This window comes from Dicentrarchus labrax, unplaced genomic scaffold, assembly GCF_905237075.1.
Source record: "Dicentrarchus labrax unplaced genomic scaffold, dlabrax2021, whole genome shotgun sequence".
Classification (NCBI taxonomy): domain Eukaryota; kingdom Metazoa; phylum Chordata; class Actinopteri; family Moronidae; genus Dicentrarchus; species Dicentrarchus labrax.
The window spans coordinates 27,556,940-27,579,944 of NW_026136704.1; the positions used below are offsets into that span (position 1 = coordinate 27,556,940).

The 23,005-nt window shown below is 38.1% G+C and overlaps 1 protein-coding gene across 14 annotated transcripts in view; it reads left to right on the forward strand.

Annotated features, from left to right (window-relative positions):
• Positions 1–6,309: 6,309 nt before the first annotated feature.
• Positions 6,310–23,005, forward strand: part of tenm4 (teneurin transmembrane protein 4) — a 145,723-nt gene continuing 129,027 nt past the window's right edge. For 7 of the 14 annotated variants that reach the window (XM_051397666.1, XM_051397667.1, XM_051397670.1 and 4 more), the window contains exon 1: positions 6,311–6,805. The gene's annotated coding sequence lies outside the window, so the exon portion shown is untranslated. Of the gene's footprint in view, positions 6,806–7,085; positions 7,320–23,005 lie in introns of those variants that run through there. The other 7 variants (XM_051397661.1, XM_051397665.1, XM_051397669.1 and 4 more) reach the window with 3 other exon arrangements.

The following is a 23,005-nucleotide window of genomic DNA, read 5'->3' on the forward strand; positions in this document are numbered from 1 at the left end:
AGAAAAAGTTGATAATTGGGTTTGTGTAAGGCCATTTGTCTTCAATCAAGAAACTGTCATTTGTTTCCTGTGGGGTTAAACAAGTACATGAACACTAACAGCAGAAATCAGCACTATTATCACATAAATTCACAGCCATTTGAAAGCTGAAGGTTTTATTTTTTTCTTCTCTTCTTACTATTTTTTTCCTTAGTCTTATTTTTTCCCTCACCTCCATGAGTATTACTGATACGAGTTCTCCTGAGGAAAGAGAATAGTTCGATTACAAATGATTGCCTGCTTGTCCCTGTTGCCATGTCTCCAAGACTTTCTCTCAACCATTTCACATCATCGTCATTCACTGCAGTGATCTTCTCATCTGCATGGTGGCAGTCCTACTGCCAGCACAAGGACAAGAAATTGGACTTCAGCAGGGAGCTAAATGTGCCTTCAATCTCAACAATGCTTTTAATCTTTCATCAATCATGTGGCAGCAGCTCGGAGCCCTGATCCTATTACAGTTTGAGGGGAATAGTTTAGAATTGACAAGCATGAGAACTGCTGTGAAAGTTTGCCATGCAAGAAAGTTGTGATGGAAGCAGGGTTTGGCTTGGCAATTTGAAGAGAAAATCCTCAAACTGGTTTGCTAAAATTGAAAGCAAACAAACAAACAATTGGAAGTGGTATTTCACTTGCTGTCAACACAAGGATCTTGAGAGAATATCAAAAAACGGAGAAGGTTCTAAAAATTGTTTTCTTCAGCTGCACTGAAAGTGGCAATCAGAGAAGGCAGCAGGGCTAAATGAAATGCAAACCCTAAACAGGGTCTGAATTTACAAAGGCTCAGGCTCAGGCCAAGTTGCTCTTAAGTGGCCAATTTAGAAATAAAGCTGAAGAATAATGGGTGGTTCATCACAGCTCAAAGTTTCTCTAATAGTAATTTACCAAACATTTTAGGTCCAAATGTGCTTCCAAATCAAGACCAATGAGCTGGAAAGGTGATTTAGAGTAAATAAGGGTTATCGCAGAGATGTTTTGCTGTACCGCAATGAGCACTATATCATGTAGTTGGTGCCTCAGGTTTGTATAGCTGAGTGTAATTGAGGTAATGGTGGTTCTTAGAAATCTTTTATTAGGTCTGATATTGAACCAATAAATAATATGAATTCCAAACCTAATCAGTTTTAAGTGGCAATTGTAAATGTCAAAACCTTTCACAATTTCCCCTTATTCTTAGATACTTCTAAATGGGCGCACACTTACAATTTTGTTCTCTCTTTGAGGAAAACAAGTGGTTGTGACTCACAGTTTTACAAGATGAAAATAACATTGCTGGGAACAGTCTGCCTATTTGTTTACTTTAAGCATCTTCTCTGATATAATACTTATTACAGAGAATAACTTTAATATTTGAGTTTTTGTGCATTTGTGTGCCTCTCAGTGTCATAATAATGTCTGTTCTTAGTTTCTTTTCTTACAGCCATTAAGTGCAGTTATGTTCAAATTGACATCATATAATTTTATGTATCCAAGCACCATCTAAAATTGATGATGTAAAATATAATTTAAAAAAATTAATTGTAAATCTGTGTGCAGCGGTAATGGCAAAGTGTGGTAATTGCTAGCCTTATACCGCTAGCATTCTTGCTAGTAAAGCAGCCATTATAGTTCTGACACTGATGCACTGAATCTGACTCATCGAGAGGCTTTAATAAGTGAGCTGCACAAAGCAATAATAATGCTAACAGTATCTCCTCATGTTCATAGGGTTTAAGCTTGTGGATGTTCAAACTGAAGCTAAGGTTTACAGCAAACATATTTGTGGCTCCACTGAGAGATAAATATTGTTGGAAAGATTTATTGTGGGCTGACCATGGAAGTTAATTCAAGCTAAAGTGATGTTTGTAAGGTAAATTATAAAATAATTGGTTCTACACAGCCTCAATTATGGGTACCTTTTCTTTATACACCTACATTTGGTTTAGCTTCATGAGGCATTTGTTAGCTATATTAGAATAAGTCCAGCGTAGTTTTAAGTATAGTCAGTGAAAGATAAATAGCCCATTGAAAGTACTCATCTCCCAAAATATGGTTTGCTGTGGCAGATAAGATGCTATACAACAACATGTCACTCATGTTATTTAGCATTACCAATATAAAAAACGAATCCCACATACAATTTGCTTTTGTTTTCTAATGATTTCCTTTGTTCATTAACAAAGAAATGGGAAAGTGAAAGGAAAAAAGAAGACAGGGAGTGGGAGTACAGCATAGCCAAGCATTCCCTAATTAGGAGTTTTATGGGGCATATAATTTGAGTTACAGCACTGAGCCTTGATTCAAAAGCAAACAATTTTTTTTTCCTTTGGATATTCCAGAACACAGTGCTGCAGACTAAAATCAAACAATTGACACATAGCAATACATAGCAATTGAGTAAGTGATTCAGAAACATACTGAAATCTACTATATGCTATTGATTAATAACACTGAATTCTATATGGCTTTAAATAGACTATCATTTATATTGTTACCTCAGATTTCAATTTCAGTTTCAATGTCATTGATCTGATATTTGATACTTCCACTATCTAATAACAAAGTTAAGAGCAATAGATCATCAGTAAGACAGTTAAAAGATTTTTTTGTATACTGTCTCCATCTATATACTGTATACAGCATGTTCTAATTATAACAGAGATTATGAGAGTAGACAACCATGCACATTAACGTTGCATAATTGACACTTCTCTGAACAGGTACTGCACTGTATCTCCATCTGGAGTTTGGTGATAGCAGCTGTATAGTTGTGATATGAATACATTGGTTGATATATAGCGTCTTGCTTTCTCTTTTGTATCATTTTGAAACTTATTTCTCAGAGCACCAATTTCATATTCTTAGTACATATTATACACATTCAGTTCATCTTAGTCTTAAGTTTGCACTGCCTCAAGTGTTTTTGCCTCTGTTAGTTAGAACTGTAGTTCTGACTGCAAACAGGAAATCTCAGATCCAGGTGTAGGACTTCCAATAGACAGCATATTTTGTAGCCATAACTACCGAACTACTGAAACTAATGGAGATGCAGACTTAATTCAAGATCCCAAGGGGATGGTCAAGAAATCATCAATTAAAAATTAAGTGACAGGAATAATGTTCAGTGTTGGCAGAGGTTTGCACTCTCTAAGTGCTTTCTAGATTCTACTGTGGACATTTTATAACTTTTGAATGCAGTATTGCTTAACCTCTGCCAATGCTGTTACTATTATATGTTCAAATGACTGTTTTATTTTAAACTCAGTTCAGCACAGAGATCATTAATGTTGCATCTTATTTTACTGTAAACCTTTAATAGCAGGGTTTTTTTGGTCACTTGGGTGCTGCAGGAACAAGTTGTGAACACGCCACTGACATCATCACTTTTTATATATATATATATATATATATATATATATATATATATATATATATATATAGAGAGAGAGAGAGAGAGAGAGAGAGTCGGGAGAGGTAGGGGAGTGAGAGGGAATATATGCATCAATGGGCCCATGCTGGGCTGCTGCCGTAAGAACTCAACTTTGATACGTGGAACACACCCTGAGGTGAGCTACAGGGGCAACCCATTTTGTCACCTTTTAAGTTAATATGATGAAACTGTTGCTTATTTACCCACCAAGGAGCTATAAAGAAATTTAAATTATCATTGGTTTTGATTTATGTTTTTGGCCAAGTGAGTAATATTCACTTTATTTTAACTGTTTTTGTTCTCTACAAACTCTTGAGGCAAATATCTGGCTTTTTAGCTACTAAATACTCCACAGTGTTCACCAGCTATAGCTGCTAACTGCTGTTTATGGTGCTGGGAAGTATATAGTGGGTTTTTAGAGCTTTTTTGCTGAAAACATCTGCCTGCTGCCTTCGAAACAACACTATGAAAGGGACCAAAACTGAAAAGACATAGGCTGCAAAATGTGGGTACATTGTCTTTGTGGGTTCATCACTATGAGTGACCCCTTTCACAGTGTCACATTGTTTACACATTTACAAAAATATCGATTATAGTCGCTTAAATGGTAGGCCTATTAAAGATTAGATAAAATAGCAAAGTTCTTTAAAACATGAGATCAAACAATGATTAGAGTTTGTAGCTGGCTGGATAAATACAGCAGAATTGGTGAATCATGCAGGTCACATTATAGAACTCAGCTTTAAAATATGTGGATTTGGTATATGATGTACACTATGCCACCAATTCTGTTTGATGGTTGAGTACAGACTACCACTGTGAGGTACAAGATGTAACCTGCATCAATTTATTTTTCACACATGGGGCCACATGAAAAGTGGTGCGTAACCAGTGAATTACAGCCTGCTGCCTGCAAACATGAGCCTGAATGCAGCTTCTCAAACTTAAAACTGGCCCCTCTCCTCCTGTTGCCTGGGTCAACGGCAAATCTCACATTCCCACAATGACACGGCCACAATACAAGGCCAGTCTTCAGTTTTACATTTGAAAGCATATTTAACTTTTCACTCATCCATTCACAGCCTGTGAGCAGTAAGACTCTGAGCCTGGCCAAGATTAGCTTTTGGCAGACAATGCAGTGAATTAAAGGCCACACATGGCCCCTCTCTTGTTCTCTGGGTGACCAAACACACTTCCAGGGCCAGGAACTCTTGACCGGCCTTTTTAACCCACAAGGAGAAACTAGGAATTGGAGATAAGTATATGGCAATGGATTTAGGATCAAAACCTGGCCAGACAGAAGTGTTGTCACATGGAACAAGACAGATGGTCTTTTTCCTCGCTAACCTACCAAACTCTAGTGTCAGAGGTTTCAGTATAGGTTGAAGAAAACACTTGTCAAATGCTGAAATATTTAGTTCTATATTGGAAAATTTTAGCTGCCTATTAAGACATGAGGGAGCCCGTTAGTAGCTCAATCCTAAAACGTGACCGTTCACTCACACTATCCGACTGAAAACTGAAGATTGTTTAAATATCACTGTTAATATTCAGCAGATGTTGCTGTTCCTTCTTAAATATTTATCAAGAATTCACAAACAAGTCAAACACAGCTGATTATATATTTACCCCAAAACATGTCATTATTTATGAAAAGAAAGCGTAATTAAATCCCTGTCAGGTAAATAAATAGATGAACTGGTGAAAATTTAGGAACGCTAAAACCCCTCTTTTAGGAATCATCATTAATTCTGTCTTAAAAATATAAAAGCCTTGATCATGATTGTGATTTAGTATCACAGTTATGACTTCAAAACTTAGACTTTATATGACTTTGTCTCTTCTAATCATGACTTAGTGTATCATGAGTCATACTTAAAGATTTGATCGATAGAATGTTTGTTTAAAAGCCGGTTTATTGTTTTCTTAGAGGACATCCTCATCAGTCAGTTAAAATGATGTGACATATCCATAAAACAGATTACAGAAAGTCATTTCACATGATCACTTCCAGTAACACCCGGTACACATCATGACTTGTGGTAAGACACAAATTCATCAAGGTCTTTTTTATTTTCAAACACATCAGTCCATCATCCACCCAAACCCCCCACCCCCAAAGAAGTAGACCAATTGGTAAATGTGTGTACAGCCCGACATCCATACAATACAAAAATATATCTGTATAAATGTGTTCATACAAATCAGCTCACATACACATAGAAAAAGAAGTAAACAGAAATAATAACAAATAAAGAATGAAAAGACGTAAAAACAAACCCCCAAAAAACCCATATCTATATAATCCTTCTGGGATTTATAAAGTATATCTATCTATTTATCTATCTATCTATACAAACATACATACGGGTTACAAAGTGGTAAGACACAATTACAGTATGCAACACTAAGTCTTCATTTTGATTGATGATGACTTAATAATTACTAATATAATGCAATACTGAGTCCAAAAAAAATACCAGGCCTGCCACCAGACATGCTATTATGACAATATATTGTTATATATTGATTGATTATGACCTAATAATTGGTAATAATTATGCAATACTAAGTCATAATGTGAGTAAGTCTTAATAGGAAGACATCAGTTATACTTTAGACTCACTACAGTAAGTCATAGATATGTCCGGAAGCCCTTACTAGTTAAATGTTTTGTCCCTCGCAATGTGTTACTCTATTTGTATATATGTCCCTATATGGAGAGCCCTTCCGTGTGTGAGGGGAAAATGACACAGAATAATATCCTGAAAAGACGGGCAGGAAAAAGAAGAACAGGCGGGTATTTGGAGGGACTATAGCGTAGTACCGAAGGGGGCGACCACGCACAGTCGCACACTCATCCCTGCTCCAAAACTCGTAATAGTGAGGGACCACGCAGCTTGTCATTCCCCAGCATATCGGCTGGCGTGTCACCTTATCTCCCACTGTGTGTCCGGGGACTATTTCACATATTTCTCCCGAAGGATTTCCACGGCGTTCAATTAGGTCTGTGCATGCTAATGGGTGTCTTTGGACGGCTGCCTCCCTCGTCCATGTGTGGCTCTCTGAGAGCGCTGTGAGCAGCAGCAGCAGCAGCAGCACCTTGGATCAGCAGAAGGAGGAGGAGGAGGAGGAGGAGGAGGATTTTTTCTCCTACCGTACCGTGTCGTGCACAGTGGAAATACACTCGCCTGCTCTGGGTACTATCAAAACGAAAGGGAGGGAAGAAGAAGGAGAAGGAGAAGGAGACGAAGTAAGAAGCATAAGGGCTTATCTTTTTGGGGGGTCACCCCAGACTATATTTGGTTTGAATTGTCAACGGGACAGGCCTGCTACATTGGACGTGTCTTCAGAATGGTAAGGTTAATTTTTAGTGAGATTTCTTGCCAGTGTTGCAGAAAAAAGGGGAAAAAAAAAAAAAAACAGCTGCACACAAGCATCACGCAGTAGCGGAGAGAATACGGAGAACTAATGTAGGTAGCCGCGATCAGTTGCACTACACACGGGCTTTTATTGTTGCCCCTTTCGCCGTTTGTTTATGCTGTTTTTTCTTTTAAAATAAATCTGTCCATTTACCCGCACGCTATTCCTCGGGCAGGGAGAGATTTACGGTGCTTCGGGAACGGTGCGGCTACGGTGGGGCTACCTGCTCCTCGGTTTTTAAGCAGCCTGAAGGGGTTTTTTTTGTAGATCGCCTTTAACATCGCACTGTGCGCATTTGATAGCTGGTGAGGGATCAGAAAAAAGTCCACAGTTGCCTTTCACAGCGGGCTCGGGGAGCAGGAATGGCTGCAGCGCGTCCTAAATGATGTGAGATAGGTACATAAATAACGGATGAAGACGGATGAGGACTTGCTTTCTGAATTTAGAGGTGGGTTAAAGTGCCCTGCTGTATGTGCTCTAACCTTGTCTTCTGTGACAGTGTCTCTGAATAGTGCGAGTTCCATCAAGAACCGCTTGTTTGTTTGTATTTAAAGGCATAGAAAGGGAACTGCAGATTTGTTATGGTTGGGATATGGACTATAGCACCCCCTTTTTCTTTTCGTTTTTTAAATATATTTTATTTTTTTTACAAGTGAGTCCATATTCAACTTTGTAGTAGCCTCTACGCCACAGTGTGGTCGCAGTACCTACCCAGTGAATTGTGTCTGTGTCTGAGTGGTGGTCTTGCTTTAATTGGAGTAAGGCTTAGGGAGGAATACACAACTGATAGTTCTCCTACAGTATAATTATAATACAATTCATAAAGGGGTTTCTTCTAAGAAATGCCACAATTTCAAATAGTAAATCTTCAAAAAACTATAGTGTTATTATTAAAGTCATATCAAATTACATTTTCAATTCACCACAGTTTGATTAGGTGTTTTTTTTTTTTCTTGTTAAATTTGTGAGCCAAAGCCTTAAAAACTGCATCATTACAGGCGGTCGTAATCAGACCAATTAAATTAAGAAAAACTCCATTTGAATGTTCTGGAGTTCACAATCATTTGAGACTGGAGGAGTAAAAGCGTGAGTAGGACCCCTGGGAGTCATTGTTGGGGCCCTACGCACAGCTTAGACCAGCTCTGCACTCTGATTGGGCAACTTGTAAGAACAACACACACACACACACACACACACCTCTGAGTGTAGTGATGTAGTAGTACTCATGCTGCTTGTAGAATTTGGGCTTTCGCTACATCACATTAATAGAGATTATTGGTGTTATAAATGAATGGAGAATGTTTTCAGATATAAACAAAAGTATACTTAAGAGTTGGGGAGAAAAGACAGTTTTACACCTTTGTGTCAAAGAATTATTTTTTTTAATCAGTTGGTATCCCAAAAGTGTAACTGCCCCATTGTGATCTAGAAAGTTTAAAAAATTGATTAGAAATTGAAGAAAACTTTTCCCAGGAAATGCCTCAGACATCCAGACCATTAAGAAACTACTCTCTGTGTGTGGAGGGATTTTTTGAATATAGGAGAGCTCCCAAGTGCCACTATTGGCCGTAGCAGGGTGCATGACCTCAGATATTAGAGGTTAAATCCAAGGGAATCCGGGGGCCCTCGTCCTCCATGGCAAGTGTTTCGTGGAGGCTTCAGATGAGAAGTCTGAAGTTGTTAGGTCCCGTCGAGGTTAACCTTTGTAGAACAAGCCTGCATTCTCCCCGTTGTCTTTGTCGTGCTGATGAGCTCTGAGAAGCAGCCTCAGCACTAGTTCTCTGCATGATAAGAGGCGAAACAACCCTCCCTTTGTGATCACAAATGAAAAATCTGTTGCTTGTCTTTTCGTCTTTGTTGTTGTTTCATTGTGAACTGAACGTGCAGCTATTCTCCAAAGGACAGATTGCTGAAAGAAAGATGACATGTAAGTTGCAGTTGGACCTTGTTACATTCCATAAACGATTGTTGTGTTTGAACTAACGTTGGCAGCGTTCGGGGGCAGAACGATGACAGAGAGGAAACAATGAAATGCTTCTGTCCCTCTGGAGTTTTCTATGGGGATACAGTGTATTTCAAGTAATAATTGTTGTGAGATCTGTATGGTCATCTAGGGAGGGAATGGTTGCATTTGAGGGAAATAGATAGTGTGGATGGTGAAGACTACGTTCTCCATGATCTTGTGTGGCTGAGTGGGAAGAGCATGACAATAGAGATGATGTGTTGTTCGTTGAAGATAATCAGTGATCTGTAAAGAGGCATTTACCTGCTTTACATGCAGGAGGGAACCTTTAAATTAAATTGTTCTCTGTGTCAGTGAAGTAGAAATTACGATATTTTATATTTACCTGTATATTATACATCCGTTTTTCCTGTTGATTTGTACAGTCGGTGATCCCTACATACCTGCTTTTTCAATTCAGCAGCCTTGAGTAAACGCAACACAAGGAGAGGTTGATTTTCTAGCCTAGAGCATTATGTTTAGTTGAAGCTGCAGTCTGTCATCTTGTGATTTATCACACATAGAACTAATGGGTAGCTGTCACAATTACACCACTTTATTGGACATGAAAGCTGGTCACTGCACCCCCACCCACCTCTCTCTTTCTCTCTCTCTCTCTCTCACCCACACACTCACACACACACAGCCCCCTCATTTTTCCAAATGTTGACAGGACAGCTCCAGACTTTGTGTGATAAGTTGAGGACACTGCCGAAATCATAAGCATGTGGTGTCACCAAGTGACCAACTGATTGTTGCAAAGCAGTAATTTCTATGTGGGTAATCACAATTGTCCTCTGATAGTCCCTACATATATACAGAAACCTCGGATTTATACCTCAGGCATTATAACAAATCTTTATTATGTGTTCTGTGTGCTGCGTCGTTCTAATTAGACAAGCAGAACATTTAAGTGAAAGTTATTTTTGTGGCCATTGTTGACCTGACCTGCCTGTAAAAATAGAATACAGTAGTTTGTTTGAGGCAGTATGTGTGTTTGGCGTTTTTTTAGAAAGTTCATGGGTTCCTTCTAAGATGGTGATGTAAAGTGACAGGCATCTAAACAAACATGTAAAAAGCTAAGGACGTTTTAAATAACTAAAGAGCCTGAAAATTTCACCTTGGTGTTGTTTGCTCCAAAAGAAAAATAAATCTAGAACTTAACTTTGCTGTATTAATGCTGAAACACTACTGCACTGACTTATATATACTGGTATCCATATCATTGATTAAGATTAAAAGAAATCCAAACCCCCTGGTAAAAGGACATGTGAAGGGAGCCTTTTTGTAGGTACCTTTTTTTTTTTTTTGCATTTTAATGAGGGATAAGCCATTTTAATAATAACTTTGTATGTGTTGCACTTTGTTTCTTTAAAACTGTCAAATTCATTTTTCAAAGAACTGGAATCTTACACCTGTTTGGTGCTCTGAAAGTCAGAATCACTCAAACAAAGTACTTTAGAAGTGAGTTAGGGGTTGAAATTATGCACTTGAGCTCCCAGACACGGGGTAGTATTTCTCCTCCTGGGCAGACAGCAACAGACTCCCCTTTGTGTCCGACATTTCATAGTACACATGTAGCAATTTTTAAGATGACTCTCCTTGCTGCTGAAGCTAATGGCAATCTGCAGGTGTGGTACTCATTATCCTGACATTCTTTACTTTGGTATATTCTTGTCTGCTCTGTGCCTCAGCAGAGCATTATCCTGTTCAAGTTTTTTCTTCTGCTATCCATTTAATTTAAAATCATTTTTTTAAATATTTCACAGAGCAGCTTATACTCAGAGTAGACTGGGGGGTAGTTAAAGTGAGAGCACATCTACAGTGATGGCCTTGTTGGAAGACTTCATGTATTAATCCTGCATCTCTTACATTAATAATGCAAACAGTCCTTCATGTGTGTTACACAGAAGATGCACTTTTGTAAGTAATTCTCACCAGCTCCCCAATTTTATTTTGTCTGAGGGATGTTTTTTCTTGTTTATGTAGTAGTGGGTATAGTAGTAATTTATTTCAGCCCTTATTAACAGTTTTACTAAATGAATACACATTTATGAAGGAAACCAAAAAAAAGGTATTAGGTCTATTGCCTGCTTCTGTAGGTGACATATAAAGATCCATTCATTATGTCAACAGTTACTATGGGAAGGTCGCAAAATTGCAGCAGGGTGTGGAGGAAAAAAGGACATTTCCGCATATCTAGGAGTATTTCAATCTTAGGCAAATGAAACAGACCAGATGCTTGCATTTTGATGCAAAGTAGTCTTATTTTGATTGGATATGTTAGATGTGTCAGCATGTGAGTTCTCACAGGCAAACACAAGACAAGAAGAAGAAGGCAAATTAGTTAGAACATTGAATTTCAGATGCGAGTGGCAAGAAGGGCATTTGTGAAAATGGAAATTGAACAGTGGTTGAAGAAGCTGTAGACGCACTTAACAAGGTAGTTGCTCTACAGCCCTAGAATTACCCCAGAATTAAATCAAAGTCCCTTCTCCACGGTCTTAAAAAAACCCTACATCTTTGAAATTCACAAAACTGATACTTTCAGCGGCAGTGTGCAAATACAAACACACTGTGCATTGCCTGGTGTATAGGAAGACCTTTACATTTGAGCAGCCAAAACGTCTTATGGTCTGATTAGTTGTTTTTAAATCTTTTCTTTTTTGTACATTAGAGGAGGTTTGGAAGTATAGAGCGTAACGATGCCTTCGACTGACAGTGTCTCGTTTCCACTTTTAAACATGGTTCTGGACCAGTAATGGGATGAGCAGCCATCTCGGGAGGGTCATTAGATCTGATGGTTGCCTTGCACGGTTGTTAACAGCCAAATAATATGAAGCCATTTCACAGGACCAGGTGCACTTAGTGGTGCCAACACTGTTCTCTTAGCATATCCCCATATACTCAGAGTATGATGCTCTTGCCAAGCACATTCAAGAGTGTTTCCTGAACACTAGGATGTAGTCAGATAGTAGATTCATGATGGAGGCTCTGGCTTGTCCTAATTAAAGCATGTCAAACCTGACTATCAATAAAATGGAAGCAGCATTGTCAGTATCTTTGCGTGTACACAACACAAAACCCAAAAAATTGTTTCCATGCTACACAAATGCACATATATTCAGTTCTTTTTATCTAACCATGAAACTCGCTATTTGCAAATACAGCTGTTGAAACAGGAATAAGGTCCAACAAATATTTTTGTTGTATCTAAGCCAACTTTTTATATTTATCATGTCAACATTCTTTTGTTTCTTAAATTTACAGTATACAATGCTAGCTGGTTACTGTGATGGCATGATTATCCCAATTAGCCTACATTACACAGTGTGCTGGTCTAATCTGTGTGTTCACTTGCATAATGTTGTCTCACTAAAAAGGCATTACAGGCAGCAAAGCAGATTCAGGTGTAGTTTACATGCACTACAGACACATAAATCAAATGTTGATAAGGCTAGCAAGATCATAATCACACAAGTGTGACTAATGATTTTTTTTTTTCTTTTGGTGTTTGGCAGATTTTGCCTGCATGTGCGAGTAAAATGGATGAACGAATCAAGGTAACGGAGAAAGTGAAAAGCAAAAGAAAATGCTTAAAAAATGCGTCATCAAACAATTTGCTCTAATAGAACAGATTTGGCATTGCTGGCCTTACAAACCTTTGTGTTTGATTGCCCATCATGCACTAAAAAACTCTCCAGTGATGGAGAGAAATTGAGGCTGACCATTTCAAACTGCTCCCAACTACTGCTCACAGACTGACTCTGCCCAACTGTCGGGTCAATGTGTTTTACACCACTAGAGTTAAATGCACTGCAGCAAATTGCCCCACTCATGTTGTTGTGTGTATACTGTGGCTCGCTGCAGCTATGGACAGCAGATAAAAAAGCTAGTAATTTGATAACTGAACTTCAACTCGTGTTGAACTTGAAAAAAGTGACAGGAATAATAAGATGTCCTTACGTGTTTGAAGGTCACGTTGTGAGGCTGATTTAGCTGACAGGCATCACATTCCTTGCAGCTATCAGACTAACAAAATGGTACCTTATATTTTCTGCATCTTCGAATCCTCCCATCAGAACAGCCTCCCTAGTGGCATTTCATCATGAACAGGATAATCTTATGCAAGATAGTGAAACGGCAGTTAATTTGCAGGTAATTAAACCCTAGTGATTTACAGTCGGAAAAGCAACATATACTGTACAGTAAGGCTGCAGTCAGTATGGCTGGTTAATGTTTTGAATGATAATATGACTACAGCACTATCAAGACCTTAAATTGTTTACAATTAATGTATGGCAATGCAGCTTACTAATATCTAAAACAGTATTACTAAGGATTTTTAGGGGAATGGTAGCAGCTCATAAAAAATATATCAACTGATTTTCTAATTGTACTGAGTTATGAATGTGGCATTTTTCATTTTTCCCTATCACAGCAGTGAGTAGTGGGTTTAATAAACTGCCATTGTGTTTTTTGTTGTTGCTGTTTTTAGCAGTATTGTGCATACTGTTTACATGAGCATGGCTGATATCTGGTCAGTGCTGAACAGTGACTTGTCAGCTGTATGTAGTGCATGAAATCTGATCCGTTGCTTTTCTAATTTAGTGAGTAACCCCAATAAAATAAAGTTGTTTCATTGATCATTTGAACAGCCTTAGCTGTGTTTGATGAACAAAAGAAACACATGGATGTCTGGATGATCACCATGTTATATATCTTGGTTATTAAAATGTTAAAATGTAATATGCTGTAATTTAACTGCCCCGGTTTAATCTGTATGTCATTTATTGGTTGTACAGTGGTTGCAATAGGTGGACAAACAACATGCATTTTTTATGCAATCATAATACATTAATGACCATGGATGTAGTTGGTTCTTTGCATTGCAAATGAAACTGCTGTATACTAGATTGCTCTTGAGAAAAAGGCTTTCAGCAAAGTAGCTATGAAAATGTTCTGTGACTGAGGGAGGCCTACGGAAGTTTAACTAGCATTGCAGACCATTTGTGAGGTTTAACTTCACAGTGCTTGACTTCAGTGCAGAATTCCTGTCTGATCTCATGCTAATTTGTTGCTGTGAGTTTAAGCTGTGATTGCTACGACAGAGGCATTTTTAAAGGATACAAATTAGGGCTACATTAAAGGGAAGGTGCAGGACATTTAGAAGCTTATCATACTCCTCACTGATTAAGCCCCCTAAGACATTAAAATATTTTCAGATCAGAGCTGTTTTTGAGTTGGCTGGCACCAGCTTCCTGTCAGCATCTGTTAGTACCTTGTCTTCGAAATTGATTGCAAGTAATTTTATATGCTTCCTAAACTAGTGAAGTTAATGAGTAATAAAACAATTTCACAGGATATGTATTTAGCCTTGATTAAAGGGATACTTTTTGGGTAGTTCATTTCATTTTCCCCTTGTAGTTAGATGATCACATGGATGATTTTTTTTTTATGTGATCTGGATGTTAAGTCAGCTGGATGTCTATAAAATAGCAGCTATTCTCAAAGGTAGGGGAATATAACTTCTCCCACACCAAGAGTTTACTGACTGCTGCTACCTGAAAGTTAAAAGTTGATTTGATGTAGTACGCTTGGTGAACATGCTAGAGTAACCACGATATCATCGGATAGTATAGACTGCCTGTAGCCATGAGGATGGCTCTGGAAACATTTATTTGGGCAAAAGAGTGATTAAATAATTTTGCGGTCTGTGTTCTTTCTGTCTCACTAATCCAAGCAATCAGATAGCATCTCACGAAGGAAACTAAAGTGACATGCACATGGACATAATCAAAGGGGATCCCTTTGATTATGTCCATGTGCATGTCACTTCACCTCAAGGGACAGCTTTACAAGTGTTTATATTTGACAAGAGACAAGTGACATGAGAAGGTTCTCTCTGCATTGTAAAGGGCCAGGGCCAAACTTTTGACTGAAAACTGGCTCAAACTGGCTGGCTGAGATGTCAGAGTTCTGCCAACAAGCCCTGTTTTATTCATCCAACCAGACATCATAACGTCATGATTGTGCCTCTTTTTTTAAAAAATTCAGTAACAATCACTTTCAGTCCCATTTCTTTTAAAATTTCCTTTTCAACTCTTTCAAAAATGTACTTCAGCTTCCTTAGTTGTGCAAGTTATTAAATCAAATGGGAGTCCTTTTCTTTGTTCCTGCAGAAAACGGTCATATTTTTTGGACCTGCTGCCCATCTGCATAAGTAGGTTTCCAGGAGCAGGGGAGTGCTGAAAAGAGTTGTCAATATATTTTGCAAGTGTTACGCAGCAAAGTGGAGTGATAGCTCTCAAGGGGGCTGGCCTTTAGCTGTTATTCTATAAATATTAATAAAGCCCAGTAGCCTGCCTGGAAGGAAGGTAACAGTTTGCTCATGTCACAGACTGGTCTTCAATGTGACAAGTTGTGAAAAGAGTGATGAGATGACAAAGAGGCGGTAAGATGACATTTAGTGACAGGCCTCATTTTTCAAATATGAAATGCCATCACTGAAAATGGAAGCTGAGTCTGCTGACCTCTACTTTACAAAATTGTGACACAACATATATGACCACCAGTGTGTTCTATGTCTTGTTTATATATTTTTCTCTCACCATTCTAACCAAATATATTTGCATGGATTATTGGAAGAGGTTGTTCAAGCGGACTGATAGTTACATTTTGGATGCATTTAGAGACAGCTCTAAAGAAATCTAAGATAATACACATGCAAGCTAGTTATGTTTCATTTAAGGGAATGTTTTGAGCAACTTGATACTTTCATGTTGTCCTGGAACTAATGGTATCAACAATGTTGAAAGGGATAGAAGATTTTGGCTGCTGCTGACATTGCTCTGCCAAGATGCACTTGTTGCATGCAAGACCAAGCAACAACACAGTGCTTTGGCATGATAATAGAGTCTTTGCTTTGTTTTTATTTATTTCATGATCTATTAGTACAAGTAGATATTGTTTGTGTGAGAGCTGAGACCAACAAATTCCAAACTAGGCATGCAATTATTATATATTTTATTCATAGTCATATCAAATGTTGCAACTGCTATTGTATTGGGAAAGTCTCCTGTATGATCTTCAGACCCCCATGCTGGCATTTCATCCGGTCTGCCAAAGTGTCTGTGAGCAAGACACATTGGGGCCAGATTCAGAGGCACATTTCTAGAATATAGGGGAAAAAAGGCCTGAAGTATAAGGGTTGTTCTGTGTTTCTTATGTCCAGTTGGTCAACTTTCCCAGCGTTTGTCACTCATCTCGATGAGCTGTCCATTTTGATTGTTCTTTGCTGCTTTTCATTGGTACTGACTTCCCTGTGTTGCGTACCCTAGCCCTGTTTTGACATCAGCAGCCCAGCTCACACATAGCCACTGCAGATAGTTTAGTCCAGGAAGTCCAGCAATCACGGTGTAAAACAAAAAGTAGATACTGTCCGTCGCAACACTGTCACAATCCTTCCTTTTTAAAGCATTTCTTTAATTCATTTAGCAATAGTACATTGGTTCTAGCCCAGGTTGTCTCTTCATCAGGTCGGAAAAGTCCCAAAAATCATTAGAAAGCCAATTTAAGGCATCATGAGAACAGAAAGTGACAGACACATGAATATTACTCACTGTATGTATTTAATATAACTTATTTAGTTATTGTTATTATGGGAAAATGCCAGCATACTGAGATTTATCAGTCCTTTGATCGCTGAAAATGGTGGTGTTATAAATGAAGGCAGTCTTGCAAACCTACTTAGATTGTTGTTCAGTGCAGTGTCATTATATGCGACAGTTTGCCGTATCTTCCTCCACTAGTACAGTACTTGAATCCAATTCATTAAGCTGTCTTAGTAACATATATTATCAGTAATCAAATGTAGTAGCCCACCAGGAAGACTCTGGCTTGTTAGCATGCTCCTCAAATGGTGTGGCATGATACATTCTCAACATTTACCGGTACAATATGGCTTAAGGTTATCTGTGGAGCTGCTTTTATACAGAGCCCATTTCTATAAACAAAAACAGTTTGTTTCTCCCAAAGAATACCCACCAGACTCCAAACAATAAATGCAAATTAAACATACCCAAATGAAACTGCATGAGTTTGTAATATCATTTTGTTGTAGAATCATCTATACATTCTACTACATATCTTTTCACATTTTCATCTCACATTATTATTACTGAACCAAATGAACTTGTCTCTTGCCTGGCTTGTTAGTCCCCCAGTGTTACCACTATAAATTGCATGTGGGCATGATTTAGTTGCCCTTATCCAAACATTAAACAGTTGCATTTATAGACATGGTTCCAGTATGGCAACCATTATGTAAAAGCATGGTTCTCTCGGCTTATGGTATCCAAAGCATTTGTATTAATGGCATTTCACACCAGTGAGGAGATAATTCCTGTGTGGTAAGGTGTAAAATTGAGCAGCTTTGATGTTAAGCGGTCTATTTAAGATTCAAGATGAGGGTGTTAATTAGTTGACAAAAATCTTTTCAGTTCTTGGAGGTTTTTTTTCCTTAATCCCTCTGGCCTGAGATCAGGTTGCTACAATTTGGTTCAAAGAAAACAGATAAGAACAACGATATAGTTAACACATTTAAGGAAGTGTACCTGTATAGGTCTTTATTAATATTAAAATCACAAAATCCTTTTAGGCTCCCTTACTTTTACTTCTTTCATGTTCAGAAATGAATTTGCTAATATGGCTCAGATGTAAAAGAAAGTTGCTCACATTGCTGTTTGTAACTAGGTTGTGGGTAATGAGTCATTTCTGGAATAAGCAATTTTTCATGAAGGCATTCACTATCAAAAATGTAACATACTAAAACACTGTATTGTATAATACAATGTATATGAGTATATGAGTCATCAGGGTAACCCAGTGAGTGGTAAAATGTGACCAGACCAACTAGTTGTGCTCCTTTCGTAGATCATGAAAACCTCAGCGAACCATGACAGCTAAATACACAGCAGGTCAAGCTGTGATATTTAAGAGCTCAGGGAATATTTACCTTGACAAGTTGTCTAGACAAGCAATTCCAGCAAAAAGTGCTATGCAGGAGTACATACAGTACTCACACAGAGATGGAGAGAGATGTTCCATGTAACTATGCCAGTCATGGCTTTTATACTGAAAAGAAAGGCTTATATGCCAATTATAGCAACATGTAATACTGTGTTCCAACAAGTCGAGGTAGAGATGTTCATTTTTTTTGTTGTATTTATGAGAGAATGGCTGGCAAAATATCAACGCAGTCCCTGGCTAGCACTGTCTGTATGTAGGACACACATTTATACGTGCAGCTAATAAGGTAAAATACTGTATGGTCACGGTGAATGTGAATCTGATTTTCTAGTGTATCCTCTCTCCCTTCTAGAAATTCTTGTGGATCCTCTAATGGCAGAGATTCATCAGGCTGGGCTTTTGTACTGTGTCAAGCAGTGTGCAGCCGTGGTCACAATGCAAACACAGCACTGCCATTGTTTCCAACAAAATCGCAGAAGACTGCTTACTTTGGCGATGTGATGGAGATTAAGTTCATCCAAACTACCATAAGTCTCTGCACTTCTTCCCGTAAACTGCTGTAATTGTAGCTGTATTATTTCTTTCATTTAAGCCTTGCAATATTTATATTTATCCACCCACAAAAAAGTGCTAAAATATCCAAATAAAGAAGTTTCTAACAAACAAGGAGTTTGCAATTCTCTAAATCCAGAACGTAATATATCCAGCAACAGCCTCACAATAAAAGCTTTCTAGTGATTCTCCAGTGTAGGGCTTTTATATTTAGCGTTTACACTTACAAAAACCCTTCATAATAGCTCAAAGAGCAGGGGCCAATTTGGAAAATACAGATGCTACTACCTCTGAGACAGAAGTAAGAACTGGAATTGTAGGAGCAAAGAAAAGCTCCAAAGAATAGTGACTTCACACATTACGATGGTTACTGAAATCTAAATATACAATCGTTTGACCACACATGCAACTCAATATATTGTGCCAAGTTCTGCATGACGTCCAACGAGTTCGGTTGATGGCAAAAACCCATTGTGGCTTGGCCCTTCTCCCAAGCACTGTTATGTTGTGCGTCAGCGTGGTGACCCCCTGCTGTGAGGGTGGAGTGCAAATGGAAGTTAATTGCCACTGAGGCGTGCAATATCATGCCAATGGAAAACCAGCATTACAGTTGCATATCATCGGCCACTTTTCAAACTTCCGCTGCCAAGTTCTGATGTGGGTTGTACATGCAGTGTGAGCAATATCGGGAAGCAGCAGCAGACCCAATCACATGTGAGAGACTCGCCTCTTACTCAAAACTCACTGGGTCTATGTTGCTGCATTGTATTCTGCTCTGTTGAAAAGCCAACATTTACTATTGCTATTAAGGCAACTGAAATATTGTTTTTCTATCATATTAAATTGCAGCTATCCTAGGGATGTAACATGCTCTAGCTGCAGTATTAAAAAAACAACAACACAAAAACAAAAATATGTCCAGAACTGCTGCTTTTAAAACACATTCATTAGTTTTTGATGGGTTTCTTGTCAAATACCAACAAACAGCTATAAGCTACTCACTCTGTTGCTTCCAGTGCATTAAGTTATAAGATACTGTTTGTTATCCAGGTATTGTTTGTTAGTTATCTGAAAATAAAATTAATCTGTACTGTATAATAATCAAAACATTCAGTTTCCAGTTAAAAATACACTAGGTCTATTCAGTTCTGTTCAAACAGCTTGCATATCTTTTTAAATACAACCATTTTTTTTCCCACAACAACAGTCTTAATGCAGTGTCTGCACATCACTGTGTTTTTGTGTGTGCAATGTTCTGTGTGTGTGTATGTGCAACAGAGTAAAAATAAGTGATGAAGAGCGAGCGCGAGAGAAACAGAGAAAGGGCAGATTATAAACTGTTTGTGTCTAATTTGTACCTCAGCGTCTTGACGAAGACATGACAGAGCTGGAGCAGGAGGCAATTCAAACAGGCCTATGGGTCTTAACCAGCTTTTTGTATTTGGTGAAATTGAATAAAAACACACTGTGACTGACAATAAATGTTTTTTTTCCCTCTATTTTTCAGTGAATGCATCTGAATGGCCGAGTTGGGGGAAAGCTCAGAGGGCTGGCATGTTATTTACTTCAATTTGAGCTCTTTCATAGAGGACACACACTTCTTTTGGAACATATTCAACAGCCTTAACATATTAAATATAAATATATATATATATTTTGCACAGCAGTATTTACTTAGTACGTTAAAAGTATGAAGCCTTGTGATAGTGAGAATATGTGTTAAGAAAATAAATTTGAAGAACACTGACATTTTGAGAGGTGTGCTGACATTTTGTTTCTGTTTTCAGTGCTGAAATTGTTTCACAGTGTCGTATCTCAATGAGCACCCAGGTGTTACAATGCATGAGGTGACAGATTGTTTTACCTGTCAGTGGAGTAAAGCTAGGGCCAACTGCTTCCATGCTTTTTTGTTTTCTGTGATGTTCAGGTACACTATCATATAAATTGCATAGACACAAATTTATTTTTTTATAAATTGCACTTTAGCATTTCATTTTTACAACCACATCTAACAACATTCCTAGATTATGTTGCACTTGGATACTCTTTGGTTATATGAAGGTTAAATTATACTGTAATGATTGGAATATCAAACCCTCAACCACAGTACTCATGGAAATTGGTAGAATTCTCCATGAATAACACCAGCTGTGGTTAGTTGAATTCCTATGTTGACAAATGTTTTTGAGTTGGGTAACTTAAACTACACTCTGGTGAGCAACCCTGATTGCAATGTTGCAGTACAGCTGGGCTTGGCCAGACAACACTGAAGTGAAGTGAAGTTGCCCTTTAAATATTAAGCTAAGCCCTTCTTAAAGCTACAGTTGATTATGTCCAAAGACTTCCAAAATTATTTCACCAGCATTGGTGTGTTGACTGTTGGGTATCGTATATCAATGGAAGCGTGTAGCTTTAGTGGACATCAGCTCCTAATTTGGCATCATTTACTTTTGTGTAAATTTTTTGAAGTGGTGTTCAAAATTGTTGAAATCATTTAAACAGTACTTTGAATGATTTGATTAATTGAATGACCTTTGGGCAGAAAACACTAATAAGATGAGCATTGCTGCTGAAGGAAGTTACAGAGCATAGAAACCGTTTGATGGTCCTCTGCATAGGCTTGTGACCTTTTACTCAAATATGCAATGTATTCTTGGATCAGAGAGCATATTCTTAATTTCACAGCCAGCTTGCATTTTCAGATATCCTACTTGCATGTTCAACTATTTTGCTGCCGTTTGATATGTAGTACATGTGCACTGTTGAATAAGTAATGGGGTTGCCACAGCACGCATGCACCAACACTGTAGATCAACAGAGTTGCTCAGTGCACTTCAAAACCACTGACTCTCCCAAGTGCCCTTATAGCCTTTTCCAGTTCGTAGCATTCGCTTAAAGCTGCACAAAGTATTTTTATGTAAAACATACATGCAACCTATCAGCCTAAATCATAAAGTGGCACTGCAAAAATAGAAGAGCCCCAGCCCCCTCTTACTCTGGTAAAAAAAAAAAAAAAAAAAAAAAGAGATTGCATATCAGGAGACTGGTAAATGTAAGAGAGCTTTGTTGTCACTTTATGGATGTACAGGTGCAAATATTTTCTGTTACATCTACCTGCCTTTTAGTCCTAACCATCTATAAAATCAATAAATGCACCTTATAGCTGGGTTAGTTTTGGTAATCTGGCTGTTTTACCAGCTGATTATATTCTTTATTGGTGATTCCAATGTTTCATGTGCTCTCGAGTAACATGGTGGTTACTGTATGATGAACCCTCTTAATCTCAGCTGACTCCCATGTTGCATCATTTTTATATTAAATCTATTGTTAAAGTCACTCCATATTCAGCTGCTGCTATAGGTGGAGGGTTTTCCAGCAGAACAGAGACTGTTTGCTCCCAAAACATGTCCAAAAGAAGCTGATTTGAGAAGTATATTGTCGAAATGTCACATTGTAGGCAGTAGTGCAAACATTAGGGAGTAGTATATGTGGCTCCCTTGCAATGACTCGGATCAGATTAAGGTTAGGAAAGTAAATCGGCTGACTATTTTCTCATTTTTGTTCCGTAATTTCTGAGTGTATGAAAAAAAAAGAACTGTTTTAATCAGGAGAAAAAGAGCTCTGGCACATCTCTGTCTCTCCCTCTAGCCCACTGTGCCACCCACACACCGCTTCATGTCTCTATTGCTCGGCTTCTCATTGTTCAATGCAGTGTTGTGTAAAATGAACAACTTGGTTGAAATGCTTTCTTGCTTTTTGGGCTCATTTTAAAGCAGGGATTTTGCATTCCCCCAGTTTTTCCTGGCTCCGTTTGGATTGTATAGTAATTAGAAGCAAACATGGAAGTTATTAGTTATTGTGCATGGGCCAACTGGGCCGATAGCATGGCAAATTTGCTAACCCCAAGAAAAAGTACTTTCTCAGTTTTCCATCTGAGTAGTGATGGTAATCAATAGCGATGGCTCTGAAGTATGCAAATAATCATCAAGGCAAAAAGTGTCGCAGTAATCATTTTATAGTGACATGTTACACATACAATGAATTATTCCATTATTTTATTTTTGTCACCTGCAAGTAGGTTTTTCACTTTAAATGTAAAACAGGTGTCAAATAATTTAATGTTTTACGGGTCAACCAATTATGCATTTGATGCATGATGTCACTATATGGTCTTATTTAAATTCCTACTATGATCTGACTCTGGCAGATATAAGTATTCCCAATCAGGGTCTAAAGATGAGTATTGATAAACATAAAGTATTGTATTGTAATGTAAAAGTTCTCTTTGAATCAACTCTTTGAGTTATTAATCTATTTTTTTTTGTGGCAGTTTTGCTGTTGCAGTAACCCAAGGTCAGTGTATTACAGAAGACTTAAATATGTGGCATACTTCCAGAAACAACAAAGACCAGATGGTGCTAAGCCATGTAAATTAAACGATATAGGTACTAGGCTGTGGTGTTAAAGTCTGTGTTAGTAAAATATGAAAATTGAAAAGAATGTTAGACAGGAGGTATGAAAAGCCGCAGCTACGGTAACACAGGGTGAAA